This window comes from Marmota marmota, unplaced genomic scaffold, assembly GCF_001458135.2.
Source record: "Marmota marmota marmota unplaced genomic scaffold, marMar, whole genome shotgun sequence".
NCBI lineage: Eukaryota > Metazoa > Chordata > Mammalia > Rodentia > Sciuridae > Marmota > Marmota marmota.
The window spans coordinates 863,216-885,402 of NW_026000171.1; the positions used below are offsets into that span (position 1 = coordinate 863,216).

The 22,187-nt window shown below is 36.2% G+C and overlaps 1 pseudogene; it reads left to right on the top strand.

Annotated features, from left to right (window-relative positions):
- The window catches only part of LOC107154873, a 146,942-nt pseudogene that overhangs the window by 4,347 nt on the left and 120,408 nt on the right, over positions 1-22,187 (top strand).

A 22,187-nucleotide genomic window follows, 5' to 3' on the forward strand; every position in this document is an offset into this window, starting at 1 on the left:
GGTCATTTGTTTTTGGGGTGTTTAACTTTTTGAGTTTTTTAATATACCCTAGATATTAGTGCTCTATCTGATGTGTGAGGGGTAAAAAATTGCTCTCAAGATGTAGGCTCTCTATCCACCTCATAAATTGTTTCTTTTGCTGAAAAGAAACTTTTTAATTTGAGTCCATCCCATTTATTGATTCTTGGTTTTAATTATTGCACTATAGGAGTATTATTACGGAATTTGGAATTACTAATCCCTCATGATGGAGAGTAGGGCCTACTTTTTCTTCTATTAGATGCAGGGTTTCTAGTTGTATTCCAAGCCCTTGATCCATTTTGAGTTGAGTTTTACATGGTGAGAGATAGGGGTTTAATTTTATTTTGTTGCATAGGTATTTCCAGTTTTCTCAGAACCATTTATTGAAGAGGCTATCCTTTCTCCAATGCTTGTTTTTGGCATCTTTTTCTAATATAAGATAATTGTAGTTTTGTGGATTAGTCTCTGTGACCTCTATTCTGTCTGATTTGGTGCCAATACCATCCTGTTTTTCTTACTATTGCTCTATAGTATAGTTTAAGGTCTAGTATAGTGATGCCACCTGCTTCACTCTTTCTGCTAAGGATTGCTTTAGCAATTCTGAGTCTCTTATTTTTCCAGATGAATTTCATGATTGCTTTTTCTATTTCCATGAAGAATGCCATTGGGATTTTTATCAGAATTGCATTAAATCTATATAGTGCTCTTGGTAGTATGGTCATTTTGATAATATTAATTCTGCCTATCCAAGAGCAAGGTAGATTTTTCCATCTTCTAAGGTCTTCTTTGATTTCTTTCTTTAGGGTTTTAGTTTTTCTTTCTTTTAGTTTTCACTGTATAGATCTTTCAGCTTTTTGTTATGTTGATTCCCAAGTATTTTTTTTTGAGGCTATTATAAATGGGGTAGTTTTCCTCATTTCCTTCTCAGAGGCTTTGTCACTGATATACAGAAATGCCTTTGATTTATGGGTGTTGATTTTATAACCTGCTACTTTGCTGAATTAGTTTACTAGTTCTAGAAGTTTTCTGGTGGAACTTTTTCGGTCTTCTAGGTATAGAATCATATTGTAAGCAAATAGTGCTAATTTAAGTTCTTCTTTTCCTATATGTATCCCTTTAATTTCTTTTGTATCTCTAATTGCTCTGGCCAGTATTTCAAGAACTATGATAAATAGAAGTGAAAGAGGGCATCCATGTCTTGTTCCAGTTTTTAGAGGGAATGCATTCAATTTTTCTCCATTTATAATGATGTTGGCCTGGGGCTTGGTGCAGATTGCTTTTATGATGTTGAGATATGTTTCTGTTATTTCTAGTTTTTCTAGTGTTTTGAACATGAAGGGGTGCTGTATTTTGTCAAATGCTTTTTTTGCATGTATGATCATATGATTCTTATCTTTGCGTCTATTGATGTGATAGATTACAATTATTGATTTTATTGTATTGCACCAACATGTATACCTGAAATGAATCCAATTTGATCATGGTCCACTATCTTTTTGATATGTTTTTGTATTTGATTTGCCAGAATTTTATTGAGAGTTTTTACATCTATGTTCATTAGAGATATTGGTCTGAAGTTTTCTTTCTTTGATGTGTCTTTGTCTTAGTTTTGGAATGGTTTTGGTTTTGTCTGGTTTTGGAATCAGGGTGATATTGGCCTCATAGTATGAGTTTGGAAGTGCTGCCTCTTTTTCTATTTCCTGAAATAAATGGAAGAATATTTGTATTAGTACTTCTTTAAAGGCCTTGTGGAACTCGGCTGTGTAACCATCCAGTCCTGGGCTTTTCTTGGTTGTTAGGCTTCTGATGGTGTCTTCTATTTCATCACTTGATAGTGGCCTGTTTAAATTGTGTATATCTTCCTCATGTATTCTGGGCAAGTCGTATGACTTAAGAAATTTGTCAATGCCTTCACTTTCTTCTTTTTTATAGGAATATAAGTTTTCAAAATAATTTCTAATTATCCTCTGTATTTCTGTAGTGTCTGTTGTGATATTAACTTTTTCATTATGTATGCTTGTAATTTGAGTTCTTTCTCTCCTTCTCATCACTAGTGTAGCTAAGGGTCTGTCAATTTTATTTAATTTTTCAAAGAACCAACTTTTTGTTTTCTCAATTTTTTCAATTGTTTCTTTTGTTTCAATTTCATTGATTTCAGCTCTCATTTTAATTATTTCTTGCCTTCTATTGGTTTTTCTGTTGATTTGTTCTTCTTTTTCTAGGGCTTTGAAATGTAATGTGAGGTCATTTATTTGTTGAATTTTTCTTCTTTTAAGGAATGAACTCCATGCAATGAACTTTCATCTTAGAGTTGCCTTCATAATGTCCGAGAGATTTTGATATGTGCTGTCTATGTTCTCATTTACCTCTAATAATTTTTTAATCTCCTTTATGATGTCTTCTGCAACCCATTGTTCATTCAGTAGCATATTGTTTAGTATCCAGGTGTTGGAGTAATTTTTATTTTTAATTTTGTAGATGATTTACAATTTCATTCCATTATGATCTGATAAAATCCATGGTAGTATCTCTACTTTTTTGTATTTGCTAAGAGTTTCTTTGTGGCATAGTATATGGTCTGTTTTAGAGAAGGATCCATGTTCTGCTGAGAAGAAAGTATATCTGCTTGATGCAGGTTGCAGTATTCTATATATGTCAGTTAAGTCTTAAGTTATTGATTGTATTATTGAGTTCTATAGATTCTTTATTCAACTTTTGTTTTGAAGATCTATCCAGTGGAGAGAGAAGTGTATTAAAGTCACTCAAAATTATTGTGTTGTGTTCAATTTGATTCTAAAACTTGAGAAGAATTTACTTGATGACCATAGCTGAGCATTGTTTGGGGCATATATATTTATGATTGTTATGTCTTGTTGGTATATGGTTCCCTTGAGCAGTATGTAATGTCCATTATTTTTATCTCTTTTGATTAACTTTGGCTTGAAGTCTTCTTTATTTGATATGAGGATGGAAACCCCGGCTTGCTTCCGTAGTCTGTGTGAGTGGTATGATTTGTCCCAACCTTTCACCTTCAGTTTGTGTATGTCTTTACCTATAAGATAAGTCTCCTGGAGGCAGCCTATTGTTGGGTCTCTTTTAAATCCAATCTACTAGTCTATGTCTTTTGATTAGTGAGTTTAAGCCATTAACATTCAGGATTACTATTGAGACATGGTTTGTATTTCCAGCCATATTTGTTTAGTTTTGCTATTTAACTTGATTTGATTTTCTTTGATTAGTTTTTTCTTTAGGGTAAAAGGAAATATTCCCTCTGCCGACTTTCATTTTTGTTTCTTGTTTCCTCTTCTTGGAGTATTTTTCCAATGTTTTGTAGTGTCAGTTTTCTAGCTATACTTTTTTAAAACTTTTGTTGAAAGGTTTTTATTTCATCTTCAAATCTAAAGCTTAATTTTGCTGGATACAAGATTCTTGGTTAGCACACTTTCTTTCAGAGCTTGATATATGTTGTTCCAGGATGTTCTAGCTTTCAGTGTCTCTGTTGAAAAATCTACTGTTATCCTAATTGGTTTCCCCATATATGTAATCTGATTCCTTATCTTGTGGATTTTAAAATTCTCTCCTTATTCTGTATGTTGGGCATTTTCATTATAATGTGCCTTGGTGTGGATCTGTTGTGATTTTGTACATTAAGCATCCTGCAGGTTTCTTGAATTTGGATTTCCAATTTATTCTTCATGTTTGGAAAATTTTCTGATATTATTTCATTGAATATATTGTTCATTCCTTTGGTTTGGACCTTTATGCCTTTCTCTATCCCAATAATTCTTAAATTTGGTCTTCTTATGCTATCCAATATTTCTTAACTGTTCTGCTCATGGTTTCTTACCATTATCACTGTGTGGTCTATATTATTTTCAAGATTATATATTTTGTCTTCATTGTCTGATGCTCTATCTTCCAAGTGGTTTACTATGTTGGTGATGTTTTCATTTGAGATTTTAATTGGGTTTATTATTTCTTTCATTTCAAGAATTTCTGATTCTTTTTTGTTTGTTTTATAAAATCTCTATCTCCCTTTTGAGGTGATCTTTTACTTCCTGCATTTGTTTATGTAGCTCCTTGTCAAAGTGATCTTTCACTGCCTGTATTTGCTCTTATATCTTCCTTGAGTTCACAGAACATCTTAACCATGTACATCCTAAACTCCTTCTCTGTATTTTCTTGTTCTGTGGCTTCTAATAATGTGGTGTCTTCATTTGTTTGGAGCATTTTTCCCTTGTCTTTTCATGTTATTCATGTGCCTTTCTTTCCAGCTCTGTGGGTCTAGAATGTTATTGTTTTTACCCTATAGGTGTTTAGTGCTCTTGTAGGGTTCCAAGACCTCTCCTTTGTGGGGAAGGACAATGTTAATCGATCCCAATATCAGCATTATAATTCCTATGAACAATTTGCTGTTATTAAGACATTTATAATTTAGTCTCAATGTACAGAAATGCTGGATTCAATTATTATCTAAAATAGAATCAGTAGTTTTGTTAAAAAGTTTACAGTTTCTGACAGTGGACAATAACCTGGGGGTGGGGCTTAGGATGATATGCTGAGGAGGTAGGATGTGAGGATATAGAGTCAATATATTTTAGGAAGTATGAAGGAGAAATCTAGTGAAGAAGGTTAGTAGCAAGAGAATAGATAGAAAGTAATTTAGGGTAGGCACATATGTGAGATGACAGTAGAGTACATAAAACAAACACACATATGTATTTGGAAAATACAGATGTTAAAATAGTAAAAATTTGATGGGGGAAAATGAAAGAACAAAAAGGAAAAGAAAATAAAGGGCATATACAATATTTGTATACTATATTATTCAGATGACTCAGTCCTCAAAGTCCTATTTCATGCAAAGTACTTGGTTTCACATATGTTGGGCATTTGAGGAGCAGAGGATGGAGGGGTAGAAGAGAACAAACAAACAAACAAAAACAAAAAACTCAAAGGAGGAAGCCAGGATTGTAGGTACCTTTAGAAGATCCTGCTTCTCTTCTCATCCAGTAGGTGGGGTTGTCTGTTGTAAGCTGGTGTCTCTGCCCTCTGGATGGTGGAGATAACCAGGGTGGGAAGACTTGTCCTGGAGCAGGGTGCCTGGATGTGGAGAGTGGCACAAACAGTCCCTGCAGAAAGACTGCACCTCATGGGTCTCTTCTTTGGACCACTCACTCATATGACTTGAGCGTCTGGTACTATCTCCCTTCTTGCCTGGATGTTTCTCAGTTCCTGGTCTCTCTGTTAGGTTCTAAATTTTAGCCCCATCTCCCTCTCTCTTAGCAGTTCCCAATTGAGGAAACTCTCACCCAGGGCTCCCATTGGTGGCTCCCTCTCGCACTGCACACCTATGTTGGGCAGCTACTATGTTGGATTACCACCACTGGGGAGGGGGAAGGTTGGAAACCTGGTACCTGGCTGCTGGAGATACAATCTGGGAATTGCCCCCAGCTAAATGATGAGAATGTTGAGTCAAGATGGCAGAGGTCTGCTTTCAGCACTGGGGTATCTGGTGAGGTGGGAGGAGCCTGGTGAGGTCGGGGGAGCGGGTGATGGTGTTGTGCTGTGGGTAGGTAGCAGCTGAGTGACTTGCGTGGTAGCATAGCAACATCTTGGCAATCTCCGTGTCTGTTAAGGATAAAATTTCAGTATGACAATCAGTAATTAATTGAGCATACATAAGAGAAAGAGATAAAGTATTACAGCCTGAAAAATGAGGACAATATAATTATTTTAACATACATAATTCTTGATTATNTATATATATATATATATATATATATATATATATATATATATATATATATAAATACTTTTATGTATATAATTTTGGTTATAATAGTAACTACTTTTGTAAAAGAAAAGGTGTTTTAGCAAAAACTATCAATGACAATGGCACATTAGATATTGAAATTTGATTCAGCATTATTGTTGATAATCCTTGTTAATTTTTTATAAAGCCTGTTTTAAAGAAAGAGTTAAATAAAGAAACGAGGCAGAATCCTATTTCTTTAACAACTGGAAAAAAGGAGAGATCAGTTTGGCATCAGCTGTAATTTTTAATTTATGTATTTAAGAAACTATACTTATGAAGATTAATCTCATTTATGTTAAGTTTAATTTACTTATTTTAATTATAACATAAAAACATAAGAAAAACATGATTAATAGAATTAATCATCCCTGTTTTATTGAAGAAAAATTTAGAAGTAATGGATATTACATTACATTTTAGATATCTTGGTGAATTAAGACTTTATTGTTTGGTCACCTAGAAAAACCCATAAGTCAGAATCTTAAGGACATCTAATTTTTTATCTGATTACTTGATTTAAATTAAGTTATTTGGATCCATTTTTATTTAAATTTTTATTTATGAATGCTCATTTATCTAAATGTCAATTTTAATATCAGGTACATAATAAATAGACATAGCATAGGCCTGTGTAATTGGAAATGCCAGGTGCAAAATCTAACAGCTATGATGGACACTGAAATCAATGGTTTCACATATCCAGCTATTTGTCTGTGGTGGATTTCAGATCCATTCCCAATATCACCATATTTATATACTTCTAAGAATTTATTTTAAATTTTTTGAATGTATTTGAGAGTTAACTCTGGAGAAATTGGCCTTTGGATAAAGACAGAATGTAAAAACCTTTACAGTTAGATAAAACAAGACTGATCAGAAAAATACATCAACTTACATATAATACTTAAAAACTTACATTGTCATAATATAAACTTTTTTATCAGGTCAGAGTGTAATTTTAGCTCAGATAAAAACCAATTGGAAGCCTGTGAAATTTTTAAGAAAAAACTTTTTTCAAAAAGAAAGCTTGCACTTTTAGAATGTTTCTACTTTTGTCTTTCTGTGCTGTAATATGAGGGAAGAACTGGTCAAGAAAGCAAGCTGAACACAGATAATACAATCAGCCATGCAGTTTGGATTTAAAAGAGACACTTTTTTCCCTTTCTCTTAAGTGGTTTTTTTATAAGACTAGTAAATCTTGTAGGTCCTATAATTTACATTTTGAATATAAGGATAGGAATTTTATAGATCCGGTGGAAGTTATAAGATAAGTAAAACTGTTGTAAACATTTTCTCTTTTTATAATTTTTTAAAGCATGGTGTTATAGTTTACATACTTTGTGGAGAGTTATTTTTTCTTTTTCTTTTTTTGTTTAAAATTTTATAAATCTTGTAACAGTTTCTACATATGGTTGAATATAAGTAATGATTTGTTATGGATTGGAAAGGATAGAGCATGGTAGCCACAGGAAGCTTTCAGACACTTATTATTTTTGTTCCCTTTGCCTCTTGAGGCCATGCATGAAGCCATACCATAAAAAGTATTTATTACCATGATACTAGTATTTGTGTTCAATGACCCTGTAATTGACTTCTCATTTATACAAAGTGTTGAGAGCCACAGCCAAAGGGGCCCCAGCAAACTTCCAGCTGCCAGCTGATGATTGGCTCACAGCGGGCCCAGCAAACTTCTAGCTGCCAATTGATTGGCTCCTCTGTGGTGATGCTCATCGGGCTGTTTCCCCGCCCTTTCAGACCACAGAGCTGCTCATTGGGGGACTTTTTTTGGCTCTGTCCACTCGACCCAGCCAATCAGCCTCAAGAGCAGGAGGTGTGGGGGAGGTGGAGAGGCTTGTTGGAAGCAGGTGGTGGCAGTTGGGCTCTGAAGGTTTTCCTGAGGAGCTGTGTGGTGCGGTGTGTGTGTTCTAAAAATAAAGTTTGTTTCTTTTGACAAGTGGCTCCTGAATTGTGCCCAGCCAGACTGTGGAAACAAAGAATTAATTTAAGTCTACTTATAGTAACTGATAAACATGTTTCAATGACAGTAGAGTCAAACCTTGTATTTCCCTTTTATTTAAAGGTTGTAACTCTTTAAATACAGCAAAAGGTAATAGGTCATATTTAGGTTGGTTAGCAGAATTTATCTTTATCGGACAGACAGGTAAGTTATGGGAATCCCCTTCCTCCACATCTTGTCTAAACACTCAATTAACTGAGATCTAGCTGGGGGTAGGGCAGCTGCCACATCCAGCCATCCGGGCAATGGCAGTGAATTAGAGAAGTCTTATGTGTGGGGCTCCAGGACAGCTCTGGGCAGAGCGTTGTTGCCAGGGCTGTGCCACCGCTGAGGGTGGCTCCTTTTCCAGATATTTCATCCTCATTCAGATTCCAAATGTTTTCCCTTACCATTTTTTTGGTTTTCCACTCTCCTCATGATTGCATATGTTCTTCTTACCCTGATTACACAACACGATGCCCCATTATAATCCTCCCCCTCATGTGCACTCAACTCCTTGGTCTCTTCTGTCAGTCAAAGAAATGAATATTATTACCACTCAGGTACTCCCATGAGGGGATTAATTCACGGATTGGTTTTAAAACTCTCATAGTCCAATTGTTTCTCCTCTAAAACTTCTTGCATTGTCTCATCAGGAACTTTTTGAGGACACCTTATATAACATCTACCAAGGCTTGAGCAGGGCTAGGTCATAGTTACAATAAGGTACAACCTCACTCAAGTGGCTGGAGGTGTAGCTCAGTAGCAAAGCACACCCAACATGTTTGCAGTTCTTGGCTTAATCACAATCATGACTCAGAAAGAACAAAATAAATAACAGAGTACCTACCACATAAACATAAGTCAGCTCTATAAATGCAAGAATAATCAAATAAACTAAATAAAAAAATAATACAATGCAGTGATTAAAGGACAGAATTCCCAAGTAGAATAATCTATATTAAACCTAGCTGGATCTAGTTGCATGCACTTTTAAGTTTTTCATATTTCATTTTTGTAATTGTAACTGGAGACAAAGGAAGCATTTATATCTGAGGGAATACACATAAACTACTTAGCAAATGACCTAAAAATAGTAGCATCCAATGGATAATGTTATTATTATGGAGCTTACATGGATACCAGCTGGCAGTGTCAGTAAAGGAATAAATGCCATCCATATTTACTGTAAAAAAAAGGAGTCTCTCTCAAAAAAACTTCCCAACCTTGATCTAAAGCTTGTAAGAACCATGTTTCTTACAAGAAAAGGTAAGAGAGCTGGAGATGAAGTTGAAACTTACTTTGTGTTTTTCTCTGAGCTGCCTTAATGCTTCTCCATATCATTAATATTTCTCATCCTTTCTTTATTAGTTCCCAGTGTTCTTTCTCTTTCTGTTCTCAAAATAGATTTTTCCCTGTGTTCCCTGACTCTTGTCACTCACAGAGTCACAAAAAGTATATTTCTATTCTGCTACTTGATTCATCATTAAGAACTCCTGGCAGGAAGTTTAACCACAGATTACATATATTTTGGGGGAAATTAGCATTCTATGGTTTCTAGAGGCATTTGGCAATGTTAACTTCTGACAACATTTATTCCTGAAGGTTGCCCAATCTACCTAAGATGAACACAAATTTGAAATTAAATATCCATATTTGAAATATGAAGCCTGGAATCATTAATTAAACATGACTAACTATGGTTTAACTATGGTTTGTCTTATAATCCATTCATTTTTCAATCTTAATGCCTATATAATTACATTTTTCCCTGAATTCATGGCTATCACCTGAGACTCCTGATGATCTCATCCTCATTTAGTACTCCATCCCTTGTACAGCCATCATTCCAAATATCTGGCCACAAGCACTAATATATATATATGCTTTATAAGAAGCCAATTCGGATACTGTCCATTACAGTAACTCTCAGAAATCATTCAGAAAAGACACTGTTGTCTACTTAAAACAGGAATCTTGGCATTTCTCCAATTGCTTTGTCACATCATATGCATAACTCTACCAACAGAAAGTTTTAGTCTGATCAGATCTACATAATAACATCTACCTGAGACTACTCACTTGTTTACATTGTTTTTAATTCCATTTCTTATTCTTTCACAATTAATTCTCCCATGTTATGGTAGAAACTGAGACTTACCTGCTGCCCTAGTATAATAAATGATTCCAAGTCTAACATAGCAAGCTCTGAATTCTGAAAATAGATCTGCCAACTGCTTTGTGGAGGGAGGGATTACCACATGAATAAAGAACACTTCTCAATCAGTTCAGTGGCACATGCCTGTAATCTCAGCTGCTCAGAGGCTGAGGCACAAGGATTGTGAGTTCAAAGTCAGCCTCAGCAAAAACGAAGCCCTAAGCAACTCAGTGAAACCCTGTATCTAAATAAAGTATAAAATAGGACTGAGGATATGGCTCAGTGATCAAATGCCCCTGAGTTCAATTCCTGGTACCCCCACACACACCCTGCCTTCCCCTAAAAAGAACCCTTCTCATTCTCTTTGTAAATACAACCATTGACATGATTCTTTCCCCTCAGAGAGCCCAAAGCTCCGCCTGGTGAATGGTCGCAGTCGGTGTGCAGGCAGAGTGGAGATTCTTCACCAGCATTCCTGGGGCACTGTCTCTGATGACAGCTGGGACCTGAATGATGCTCACGTGGTATGCAGACAGCTGGGCTGTGGAGAAGCCATCAATGCCTTGCTCAATGCACAATTTGGAGAGGGATCGGGGCCCATCTGGCTGACAGAGCTGGCGTGCACAGGAGAGGAGGACTACTTGTGGAATTGCCCTTCCCTGGGCTGGGGAAAGAACAACTGTGAGCACTTTGAAGATGCAGGAGTCATCTGCTCAGGTATGGTCAGTGCATTCTCCACTACCTAAGAGAATGGAAAGTTCCAGGAAGTAGTGTCTGATTCCTGGGGGGATAGGAGAGTAATTGTCCAGAGAGGACTAAGAGGTCCCTTCCCTGAATCAGTGGACTCAGGGATGGCAGTGAATGATGCGCTTCATTTATTCCTGTCCTGTGAAACTCTAATATTGTCTTTTTCTTCTCATCTCTCTTACTTGACAAAATATGTTTTTGTAGACCATTTCAACTTAAAATCAATCTTCGTAATTTTGTTTCTCTATTTCTTATATTTAGGATTACATATAAATTGGTACACACACTCTGTTTGTAGTACTTTTCAAAGCACAGACAAGAAAGAGGCCCTACTTTTCCTAGTTGAATTGAGTGCTTGCATATGTGTAGTTAGAGATATTTTTGCACTCAGTTAGTAGGTATTTGGGCACAGGGATCAAACACATAACAAGGGAATTTATGGATTAATGGAAAGTTGAAATACTCCTTTCCAGATTCAGACATAAAAATCTTAGTTCATTAGTAGGAAGGGCCAGAGAACTGTGAGTTTAATGCTCTGAGTCACAATTTCTCCTTCCATTTCTTTTATAATAGATTCTCTCTACATTTCTTTTTCAATAAATTTCTGATAAACTCATATTGGGAGGTGAATTTAACACTGGGATGTCAGATCAATGTTAAAAGTAATAAAATATTAATGCATATTTATTACTGTATGAGATTATGTAGTTTAGGACTCAGATCAAGATGGTTATTCAGTGATCTCCCACAAATACACCACATAAACAGTTTTTCACATACCAAACAGCTTGATACAAGAAAATAAACCAGGTGTATGAAAAGAAAAGAAAGCAGGTGAGTGCCTGCTTTTATGATAATAAAAAGAAAAGACACATTGATGGAGAGAGGAAAATAAGAGTTGTTCTTTCCTTTAATCTAAGTAGCCCAGCATGAAAAAAGATACATCCTTCTTGGGGAATGAAAAGGTAATTAAGTCCAGCTCTTAGACTTGAAACTCACAACTAGGTGGATGCCCAGTAGAGCCCAACAACCCTTGTCCCCATGCCAGTAACCTCAGACTGAGATTCTGGAACTATGTTTCGTTGGGCAACAAAGATACTTGTCTGCACCACCACTCCTGCAAGGTGTCTTGACAGAAGGAAAATCAAGACTCCACTTGCTAAGGAGCAGGATGCAACGACAGAAACAGGATTTTGTCTTAGAGCACAATGCCTGGCCCACCATGGAGATACTCAGCACTCAGTAGGAATTAGAGACCTTAAATATAGAAGAGCTCATAGAGAGAGCAAGACCTGTATACTAGTAGGACAGACTCAAGAAGAGCCTGTGGCTAGTTGCAGGAGTCTTGGGCCATTGATCCACCTTAGCAGTAGACAGCTCATAGCACTAAGGATGTTGTTCCCTCTCCAGTTTTGTGTTGCCTTGGCAGGCTGTGTCCTAGTGTGTGACATAGCATTGCAGCATTGTTTGCCATAGGACCACCCACTTCATTCCTTTCCAAAGCCCCAGGGAAGACACTATGGAGAGATTGAAGTCTCTGCTTGGGGGTTAAAATTTAATGGGCATCCAAATTTGACCTGGATCCTTGAGCTCTTATCATTACATATTATAATACAGATCTCAAAGATGAAAGATAAAGAGTCTCAAAGAATTAAGATAAAGACACAAAGAAAATATAGGGTATCCTAATTCACCTGACACTTAACTTCCCAATGGGAAACATGTAGAACAGAAGTGAGAGCCATCAGATTTTCATAGAATTGAAGAAAAAATCTACCAATGAAAAATATAAAACACAGGAAATCTGTCTTTAATAAATAAATAAATATAAACATGTTATCAGACACCCCCCCAAGTTACCATAAATTACAACAATCCTTAGCTGAGCATATTTCCAATTCAGGATGTTGAAGAGACTTCTGTGCTCCCATGTTTATGGTAGCACTACAGACAGTAGCTAAGAAAGGGAAAAAATCTAAGTTTCCATCAAATAATAAATGGATACAATGAAGTATATTTACATAATAGAATACTCTTTAGCCAAAAAGAGAAAAAAAGGGATGAAATATTTTCATTTGCTGCAACATGGACTTGAAGATCACTAGGTTAAGTAAAGTAGAAAAAGTGTGAAGGAGAACAAAGGTCTTCTAATTTCACTCTATGTCAAATCTGAAAGAGTTGACCTCATAAAAGTTTAGAAGTTTAGGCTAGAATTATAATAACCATAGCTGGGAAGTGTAGGGGTTAGAAATGGAAAGCTACAGTTTGATCAATCAGTTACAGGTTTTACTTAGGAACAAGAAATTCTGGTGCACCATTGTACAGGTGGTGACTGTAGTTAACAAGAATGAACTTTACTTCAAAAAGTAAGAAGAGAACTTATTGGAAATTTTCACAAGGGTAAATGAATGGTGTTTGAGTAAATAAGATAACCTAATATACACATGCATTAAGAGATCTATTTACTCCATTAATAGGTATAGTATTTATGTTTTGGGTATCATTTAAATAAATTTAAGTGAAAAAGGAGAAAAATGCTATAGGTGACGACAAGATATGGAGGAAGGTTATATAGTTTATATGTGATGGATTTAATAACACAATGTATTCTTGAAGCAAAGAATCAGACAAGGATAGATCTGACTGCAATTTTTAATTACTCTAGTGAGAATGATTCATGTGAATCAGTGAACTTCTGCAGATGCAATTTTTCTTTTTGTTTCAACCAGGTCTCTCATAAACTTCAAATAGCTTGAAATTTATTTCTTCTTTCTTTCTTTCTTTTCCTTTTTTTTTGAATAGGTGAGTGTGTCTGCATTATTTCTTTGAAATATTCACACCCAGAACCTAAAAAACATTTCTGGAACATGGCAAATTCTGAAAGACATTAGTATTTTGAATTAGAAAACATGGAAGCAGATCTCAATACTCTCTTCAAGTACCTTTCTCTTATACCAGACCTGGGTATCTCCTTTGAAGACCCCTCTGCCCCCATTTTATCCTTTCCTGATCATACACATTTTTGCCCATATCTGGGCCTCCATTAACCTCTCTCCTTGTCCTCTGCTCTGCCTCAAAGGGAAGATCATGCTGCCTCCTCAAGCTTTCAGAAATGACTGGGAAGCCCAAGAATACAGGGCAAGTTTGGTCTTCAAGGAAGATATTGGGATTTATGTGCACCTCTGCATTGCCTAATATTACATCTGATTGAAGCATTCCCATCTACTCAGGTGACACAGTTCTGTGCCCTAAAGAGAATAATAAGATTTTGGAGTGATGGACAATGAGACAGGTGGATGAAGAAACAAGACTTATGATCAAAGCCCTGGAGACTTGGTTAGATGCAGATGAGTCTCAGCTATAGGTGAGGTGGAGGAGGCAATCTTTGTCTTAATGGAAGAAACAAAAGTGTGGTCTTGATGAAAGATGTTGAAAATCAACCTAGTCCCCCTGCCTCTTTTGTTTACCTGGATAAATTTGAACCCAAAAGTTCTAATAGTGATGGAGAGTGAGAGGTGCTATATCCAGAAGTGGAAAGAGCCCTAATTTCCTAAAAAGATGCAATGCAGAGAATTAGGGATTTCCCTGGAGCTTGTACAGGTACAAAAGAGTAGTTTCCTGAAGACAAGGTTTCTACAAGCCCTAATGGGTCTTGACTGAGTATTTTTGCAAATGAATCCAGTTTGCAAAGTGGAGGTCACCTCTGTGAAATAAGAGTAGAAATGAGGCACTAAGGAGAAAGGCACAGGACATCCTAATGGCATGAGCTCGTTGAGGGGGTAGCAGGGAAGACCAAGAAGGGAGGGAGTTGAAGTGAGAGGAACTATCATTGAGAGGCATAATTGAGGTCACAGTGGGTCTGGATGCTACCATATGTCTAATCTCGAGGTCTATTTTTTTTTATTTATTTATTTATTTATTTATTTATTTATTTATTTATTTATTTGCTTGTTTATTATTTGTGGTGCTGGTGGTTGAACCCAGGGCCTTGTGCATGTGAGGCAAGCACTCTACCAACTGAGATATATCCCCAGCTTCATATGTCTAATCTCTAACAAGTCACTAAATTTTTCCAAGTTTTGTCTTCTCTGTGAAGACATAAAGACATTAACACATAAGCATCTTCAATAGTATATAATTTTTAGTAATTTTTAACACATTTAACACTATCAACAGCTTTTATCACTGGGGAGCTTTAAACTTAGCTATAAAAAAGGAAGTTATGTTGAGGTATTTATGGTACTCAAGAATTCAGAGAGAGATATTTAGGAAGGGAAATTGAGACTGAGAATAGATTTAGAATAAATACCATAGAATCTCATTTATTTATACAGGAAGCATCTACACCCAGACCTTGCCTGGGAGCTGCCCATCTGTCTATCCCTATAAGAGAAGCCACATAAGAAGTTCATTTGCTTCCATGTGCTAAACACATACTCTGCACCTTCAGTTCTCCTTACTGCCAATACTTCAAGTTCCTTATTCCACAGAGAAGCACCATTTATTTATTTATTTATTTAGATTGGTCACTGTGAGCCTTGATGCATCCTTCTTTTGGACTGAAGCACAAATGTGTCTCTATATCTTCTGATTTATGATATACAAAGCAGAATTTGTTCTCTAGTGTGCAAGAAGTAGATGTCAAACATTAAGATTTTGAAGTTGATTTTAATTTTTGCTGTGTTGGTCCTTTGGAGTTTGTATGGGATTTGGTTAATTGTATTAAGTATCTATTCAGTGGTTATTGATAAAATTGTTCTTTGTCTGCTATTTCTCCTACATACAAATAAGTTCTGATATCTTTCAGGTGAGATTAGGAAGACACATTTCCTTTAAAAGACAAGAAACTGGAGAGTACCCTTCAGTGTCAGCCAAGTCTTCACCCTTAAAATTCATCACCTGACCTCAGCTGAGTCAGGCACAATTTGGGTGAGGACCTCAAGTCAGTCAGGCTCTGTTGTGTCCCTCCTGTGGAGAAAGTTTAGGCACAAGTCACAGAAATAACATTTATACTGTTTCAAACAAACATACAGAGGGCTCTAGTGAACCCAAAATATATTTCCCTACATGAAAATTTCCATGGAATTATTTAAATATTAAGACTTCAAATGTTATGAAAATACCAGTCTTGTGCAGATATTGAAATGTCCTTGCTATGACTCACGTAATTTTCAGTGGTGGTCGTGATTGAAACAACATGCAACCAAGAGGAAAAATAAAGAATCCCTACTTTTTTCTTTTCCTTTTCATGTCATTGTCATCGATCACTTCTTAGTCTCTATCAACTAAGGCAAGTTTGCCTCCTTCTACCAATCTTACTACTCCTCAGGCAGTTGATCATATTGAGACATGGCTATGTTCTCTAAGTGTGATGTCTCAGAAAAGGAGATAAAATCTTCACTGAAGCATCACAGATTTAGAAGAGGCAGTTACTATAGGAGAAACAAAGTGGGAAATTTTCATCCTTCTGATTTTCATTGAATTTTTCAATAATTTTCTAAATCTCTCACTCAAACCCTTAGTCCAATTTGACTTGTATCCTCAGAAGAGGGGAGACACATAGACAGACACAGAAAGGAGGGAGAGGTAAGCAGAGAGGCAGCAACTAAAGCCATGCTTCTGTGAGCCGAGGCACACTAAGGACTACCATTGACCAGAAGAAGTAGCAAAGGAAGGATCCCTCTGATAGTCTCCAGAGAAGGAGCCAACCCTACTGACACTCTAAGTCCTACTTCCATCCTCCACAACTGTGTGGCAGTGAAATTTTGTTTTAAAGCAAAATAATCATTACTAACAATATTAATTCCTCACCCAATTCTAGACCAATGAAAGGATATGTGTTATACCACATAATTGAAGAACTTTAGTCAATATGGAAAAGTCATGTTAGAGGACCTAATGAAAAATTTATGTTAATGGAAATCCCTAGAGATGGTCATTTTTATAATCCACTCTGATATTTTCTAAAGAGGAGGTATCATTTTTTTTTCCTCCATGTTTTATGACTCTTTTTTGACATCTACATATTTGACTATACAGGACAATAACAAATAGAGACTAATTTTCTTTTATTTAATACCTATCCCTAAATTTTCTAATGTTATAATTTTTTATATAGTCTAATAATTTAAAATATTATTATTTAAAATTAAATATAGGTATGTAAATGATTTTATAAGTACTAAATTCCACATACATATACATATGTGTGTTTGAATCTGTATTTGCATTCATTTTCAATCCACTTGAAGCCTATTATTCATAAAAACATAATTCTTAATAATTTTTATTATATTTCATACATAATTTCTTTCTTCACACCAGCCTTCTGCATAAATATCCTTGTAACATGGACTGACATTCTTCTTTATGAAATTTTAAGTTCTATAGAAAATAGAATTACCAACTTGGATATTGACCCATGTTTTAGAAAATAAGTGCATTTGCTAAAGAAAACAGAATTATCCATTAAAAGGATAATATATTTAAAAAACACCCTCATAAAATTACTGTAGTTGTATTTACACAGATTCCACAAATTTTCTCATCCTAATGATCTGCTGAGCATCACTTCCTTTGGGGAGCCAGTCCTCATGCTCAACACTGGTTCACTTGATGTGCTCATTCACACTGTTCCACTCTCCCTGGTCATAATGGTGGGCCAATAACACAGACAGAGTCAATTAAAGACCTTGCCCTGAATTTACCCTCTTTGGGATCAAGCAGCGCACCAGGACCCACACTTCTCAACTGTCTGCAAAAGTTATTTCTAAAGATCAAAGACAAAAAAGCAGGGATTGGGAAGAACCATGGGGGATGGGGGGTTCCTAAAAGCATCAGGTCCCCATTCCTCATACTTTCCCTTTATATGTTCATGTGAGCTCTACCAGCCTTTTGCATCAAATCTATTTGAGTTGGTTTGCCTCACATGGTTTTGTTTATTATTCTTTTATTTAATTTTATGTTTGGGAGATTTATCCACAAATCTCAATCAGATCATTTTATTGCAATCCATCATATGTATATATACCACTATTTTTAAAATTCAGTGTATGTTCCTTGTTGGGAGGTTGAGTTATATGTGCATAACTGACAAAAGAAGGGAAATCTAACCTGAAGATGACAGTTTCTCTGGTGATACAGACACCTGAGACTGAATTGTTTATAATATGAATCTTCAGTAAAAGAATCAGCATTGAATATTATATTTAAAGTTTATTTCTCAAAAAGTCCTCAGACATTAGGTATGCTATTATGCATCAAAGATCAAATTAGAAGTTTCCAATATAAATACTATTTATGACTTTGAGGGAAAGATGCATAGCAGTTAACTCAAAGGACTGTAAAAACAGACATTCCAAATAAATTCTACTAAGGTAGACCTCTTAAATAATGTTCATGTCTTCATATGTTTCATTCCCTTTGAATCAAGAAGAAGGGCTACTCTGAACAAATAGTTGGCAGTTACGTTTCCACACACTAGAGCCCCAGATGAACCAATCTCAACATTCATACCTCTGAAATTTTAAGATTGTAGATTGTGCAGACTGAGTGGTAGGTTCAATATGGAACCTTTGTTTTATTTGAGAATATATTCTGTATAAGCAAGACAAGTGAAATAAAGAGTGAAAAAATAATATTGTAGTACTGTTTACCTCAACCATCTGGTAATGTAGATGAGGAAGGGTAATTATTTTTTTTTCTCCATATCCCTTTATATCGTTGACATATTACCAAAACTGATATGTATTTCTGCAAATAGAACTAATGAGGCTTTCTAAACCACTATGATAAAAGAATTGCCTATTTACTAAAGAACTGTGGAGTATAATAATACACACCACCACTAGATTTTATAGAATTATGTATATCTGCTTCTGAACCACACTTTGTTGTGTTTATATTTTATTAAGTGAAAAAAGGTAAATGATCTCCCAAGAATAACTACATTCTATATAGGTGGTAGCTGGCTCTAATTTCTAAATTGCATCTTTTTAAAAAAAAAATTTCAAGGGGATTTGGATATATATTACTTTATAATACAATGCCCAAAACAATAAATCTTCAATGTATTTTTAAAGATAAATAAATGCATTGCTGAGTTTCCAACAATACTGCTCTATGAACACCTCAGAATCTCTGTTCAGAACAATGACAAATGCTCAGTTGATGGTCTGGGTACATGTACTATATGAATTTTATTCTGCATTCTCTCAGGCTATAGCTGGATTAGGTCTCTCTGATCTGTGAAGAGTACAAAAGTAAAGGTAAAACCCAATTGGGAGATCTATCTCTTTATCTGAAATGCTTCCAATTTTAATTAAGAGAAATTATACAAAAGTTTCTGACAAAGGTTTGATATTTCAATAGAATTCAGTGACTAAAACAAAGATACCCTCCAAATATTTCACTCAGAGGACACTGTATTCAGATACCCCAGTGAATTATCTTTGAGCTTGGATGTAATGTTATTCTACCTCAGCTGAGAAATTCTAACACTTGGATGCTAGAAATGGGCCAAGTACAGTTATTTTTTAATAAAGGAAAATAAAGAGGAAATAGTGCCATTGCAGGCATGTTCATATTTTTATCTGAGCTGAAACTACAATCAGTCATGCAAACCTGGTGGTCCTCCCTGGTGGTACTGGTTTTGAACGTCTATGTGAAAGTGACTGAGTGGAAACCAGAGTTCATAGACAAGAAGACCTGGATGCATCCACAGGTAGAGCCTTCAGCCAGCCAGGTTCTGTTCTATTTCTGTTCTGACCTTTGTTGTTCCTGTCACTAGACAACTGTATTGATTGCTGATTTTATCATGTGCCTGCAGGTCTCACACTCTTTAAAACATAACCTCCTAAAGATTACTGATTTCAGTTTGGAATTTGTATATCTGAATTTTGACTCTATAAATAAGGTACACTATCATTACTCCTCTATAATAATGATATAAATTAAAATTACCATTGTAGTAACACTTCAGGAATCCACACTTCATGTTAGTACATCAGCCTCAAAGAGAGAAGGGAGTATCCCAAATGAAACATTTTAAGTAACAATTTTTAAAAAGATAGATTAATGTTTTTGATGTTCATTTCACTTTGATGGATTACTTAGGGGGAAATTAATGAACATGCTATTCTCTTGAGAAAGGTTTCTTGCTGAATTTCTTCACTACATTAAAATTACTATTATATTATAATTTCACATATGTAACTAGACACCTTCCCAAAGGTGTGAACCCATACTTGAAATCACTTCCTGATCAGCTTCAATAGATGTATAATGGATTCTTCAAACTCTGTTAGAAACAGAATAATCCCTTAAAAACACACACACAAAAAAAAATTCTTACATCTCTGGATAACTTCTGTTCATAGTTTAAATTTCATTTCTGTCTTCTTTAATGGGAAGGATAATGTAAAGAATCATGATTATTTTAGTCACAATAACCTAGTTTCTATCTCAGACTCACACTATTTAGTGGTTCCTTTTCTCATCCTTAAATGGAAAATAAATATAAATTGTCAATTATGAATACATATTGAAGTTTTTAATTAATTAACAAATATTGTCTTACTTGGAGTAACTATCTGTGAATCTGTGAATTGAAAGTTTCAGGGCATAAAAGAGTAAAAAATTAATCCAAGTCTTTTTCTACACTGAGTTCACATTTAGTGAATAGATATGGATTCTATACAAAAAAAGGAGGGAGAGTGTCAAAGTAAAAAATCAAAGGTACCATCATATAAAGAATTATATGTCCCTATAAAAGAAAAATCCATTTCACACACACATACACACACACACACACTATATATACATATATACACACACACACACACACACACACACTATATATATACATACACACACACACACACACACACACAAACACACATTTCTTGGAAACACACATATTCATGTATGTATATGTATGTGTATAGGACAGTGTGTATATTCATACCATGAATCAGCAACTTAGAAAGAACATTACAAATTCCTTTTCCAAAATTTGCCTTCACACACTTCCTCAAAGAATTCACATTCAGGCACCATCTGTTGAATCCAAGCCCCAACACCGCAACCCTGAAAAACAGAAAGATTTGACAGCATAACCTGTGAATTGTAACTTCCCCCTTCTATTCACTGGTACTTGTTATTTTTTCTCCCATAGGATTTGTGCATCTGGTTGGAGGACCTTGCTCTGGGCGAGTGGAAGTGAATTCTGGAGAAGGATGGATTCCAGTATCTGATGGGAATTTCACATTATCCACAGCCCAGGTCATCTGTGCAGAGCTGGGATGTGGCAAGGCTGCATCTGTCTTGGAGAACATGCCCTTCACAGAGGACAGTGAACAGATCTGGGCTGAAGAGTTCCAGTGTCAGGGGCAGGAGCCTAGCCTCTGGTTCTGCCCCAGAGTGTCCTGTCCTGCTGGCAGCTGCCCCCACAGAGGGGCTGTGCATGTTGTCTGCTCAGGTGAGACTCACAACAGGATGTTAACCTCCCTACACAATCCATTGGGGTAAGAAAACTATGTAATGCTGCTAAAACCCTGTCTTCTACCAGGATATACAGATATTCGGCTCATGAAAAATGGCAGCTCTCAGTGTGAAGGTCAAGTGGAGATGAAGACCTCTGGAGGCTGGAGAACACTCTGTGCCTCCCACTGGAATATGGCCAATGCCAATGTAGTTTGCCGTCAGCTGGGCTGTGGAGTCGCCATCTCCACCCCAAAGGGAGCATACTTTGTGGAAGGAGGAGATGAGATCTGGAGAGACAGATTTTACTGCTCAGGGTCTGAGTCCTTCTTATGGAATTGCCCTGTGACTGCCCTGGGTGTTCCTGCCTGTGCCCATGAAAACACAGCCTCTGTGGTCTGCTCAGGTAAGAGAGGTCAGGACTGACTGGTACTAGAATGACATGTCTCTTGAGAGCAGATAGCATGGAGAGCTTACTTCAAAAATGAGACATTTTGTGGTGTTTAGTCCATGGACAGCGCAGACTGTGTTAGCGGTTTGGTCACATGGGAAAATTCTCAGGGAGTTTAAATTAAAGACATAGACACCATTTTACCTTTAAACCAGCTCCAGAAGGGCTCCTCGAACACTCAGCCTCAAGCTTTCCAGGGGGGCAGCGAGGTTTTACTGAAGATGCTAGCAAGAGAGAGGGCTTTTATTGGGGAACAAAAATTTCTGGGGAAAATCCTATCCAATGAAGGTCAAGGGGGGGCAGTGTGGCAAGGTCAGGTGCCATGATTGTATCTTTGGGGCAGTGGTGAGACAAGCCTCCACACGGACAAGCTCTGGAACCCAATAAGGGTGGGGAAAGCTCTGCCACATTAAAAGTGACTGAGAGCACCTCACACCCAGCCTGGGAGGAAACTCAGTCACGTGCAATGATGGTCTCCCACAGTGGTGAACTATGGTTCTTTTTTTTTTTTTTTTTG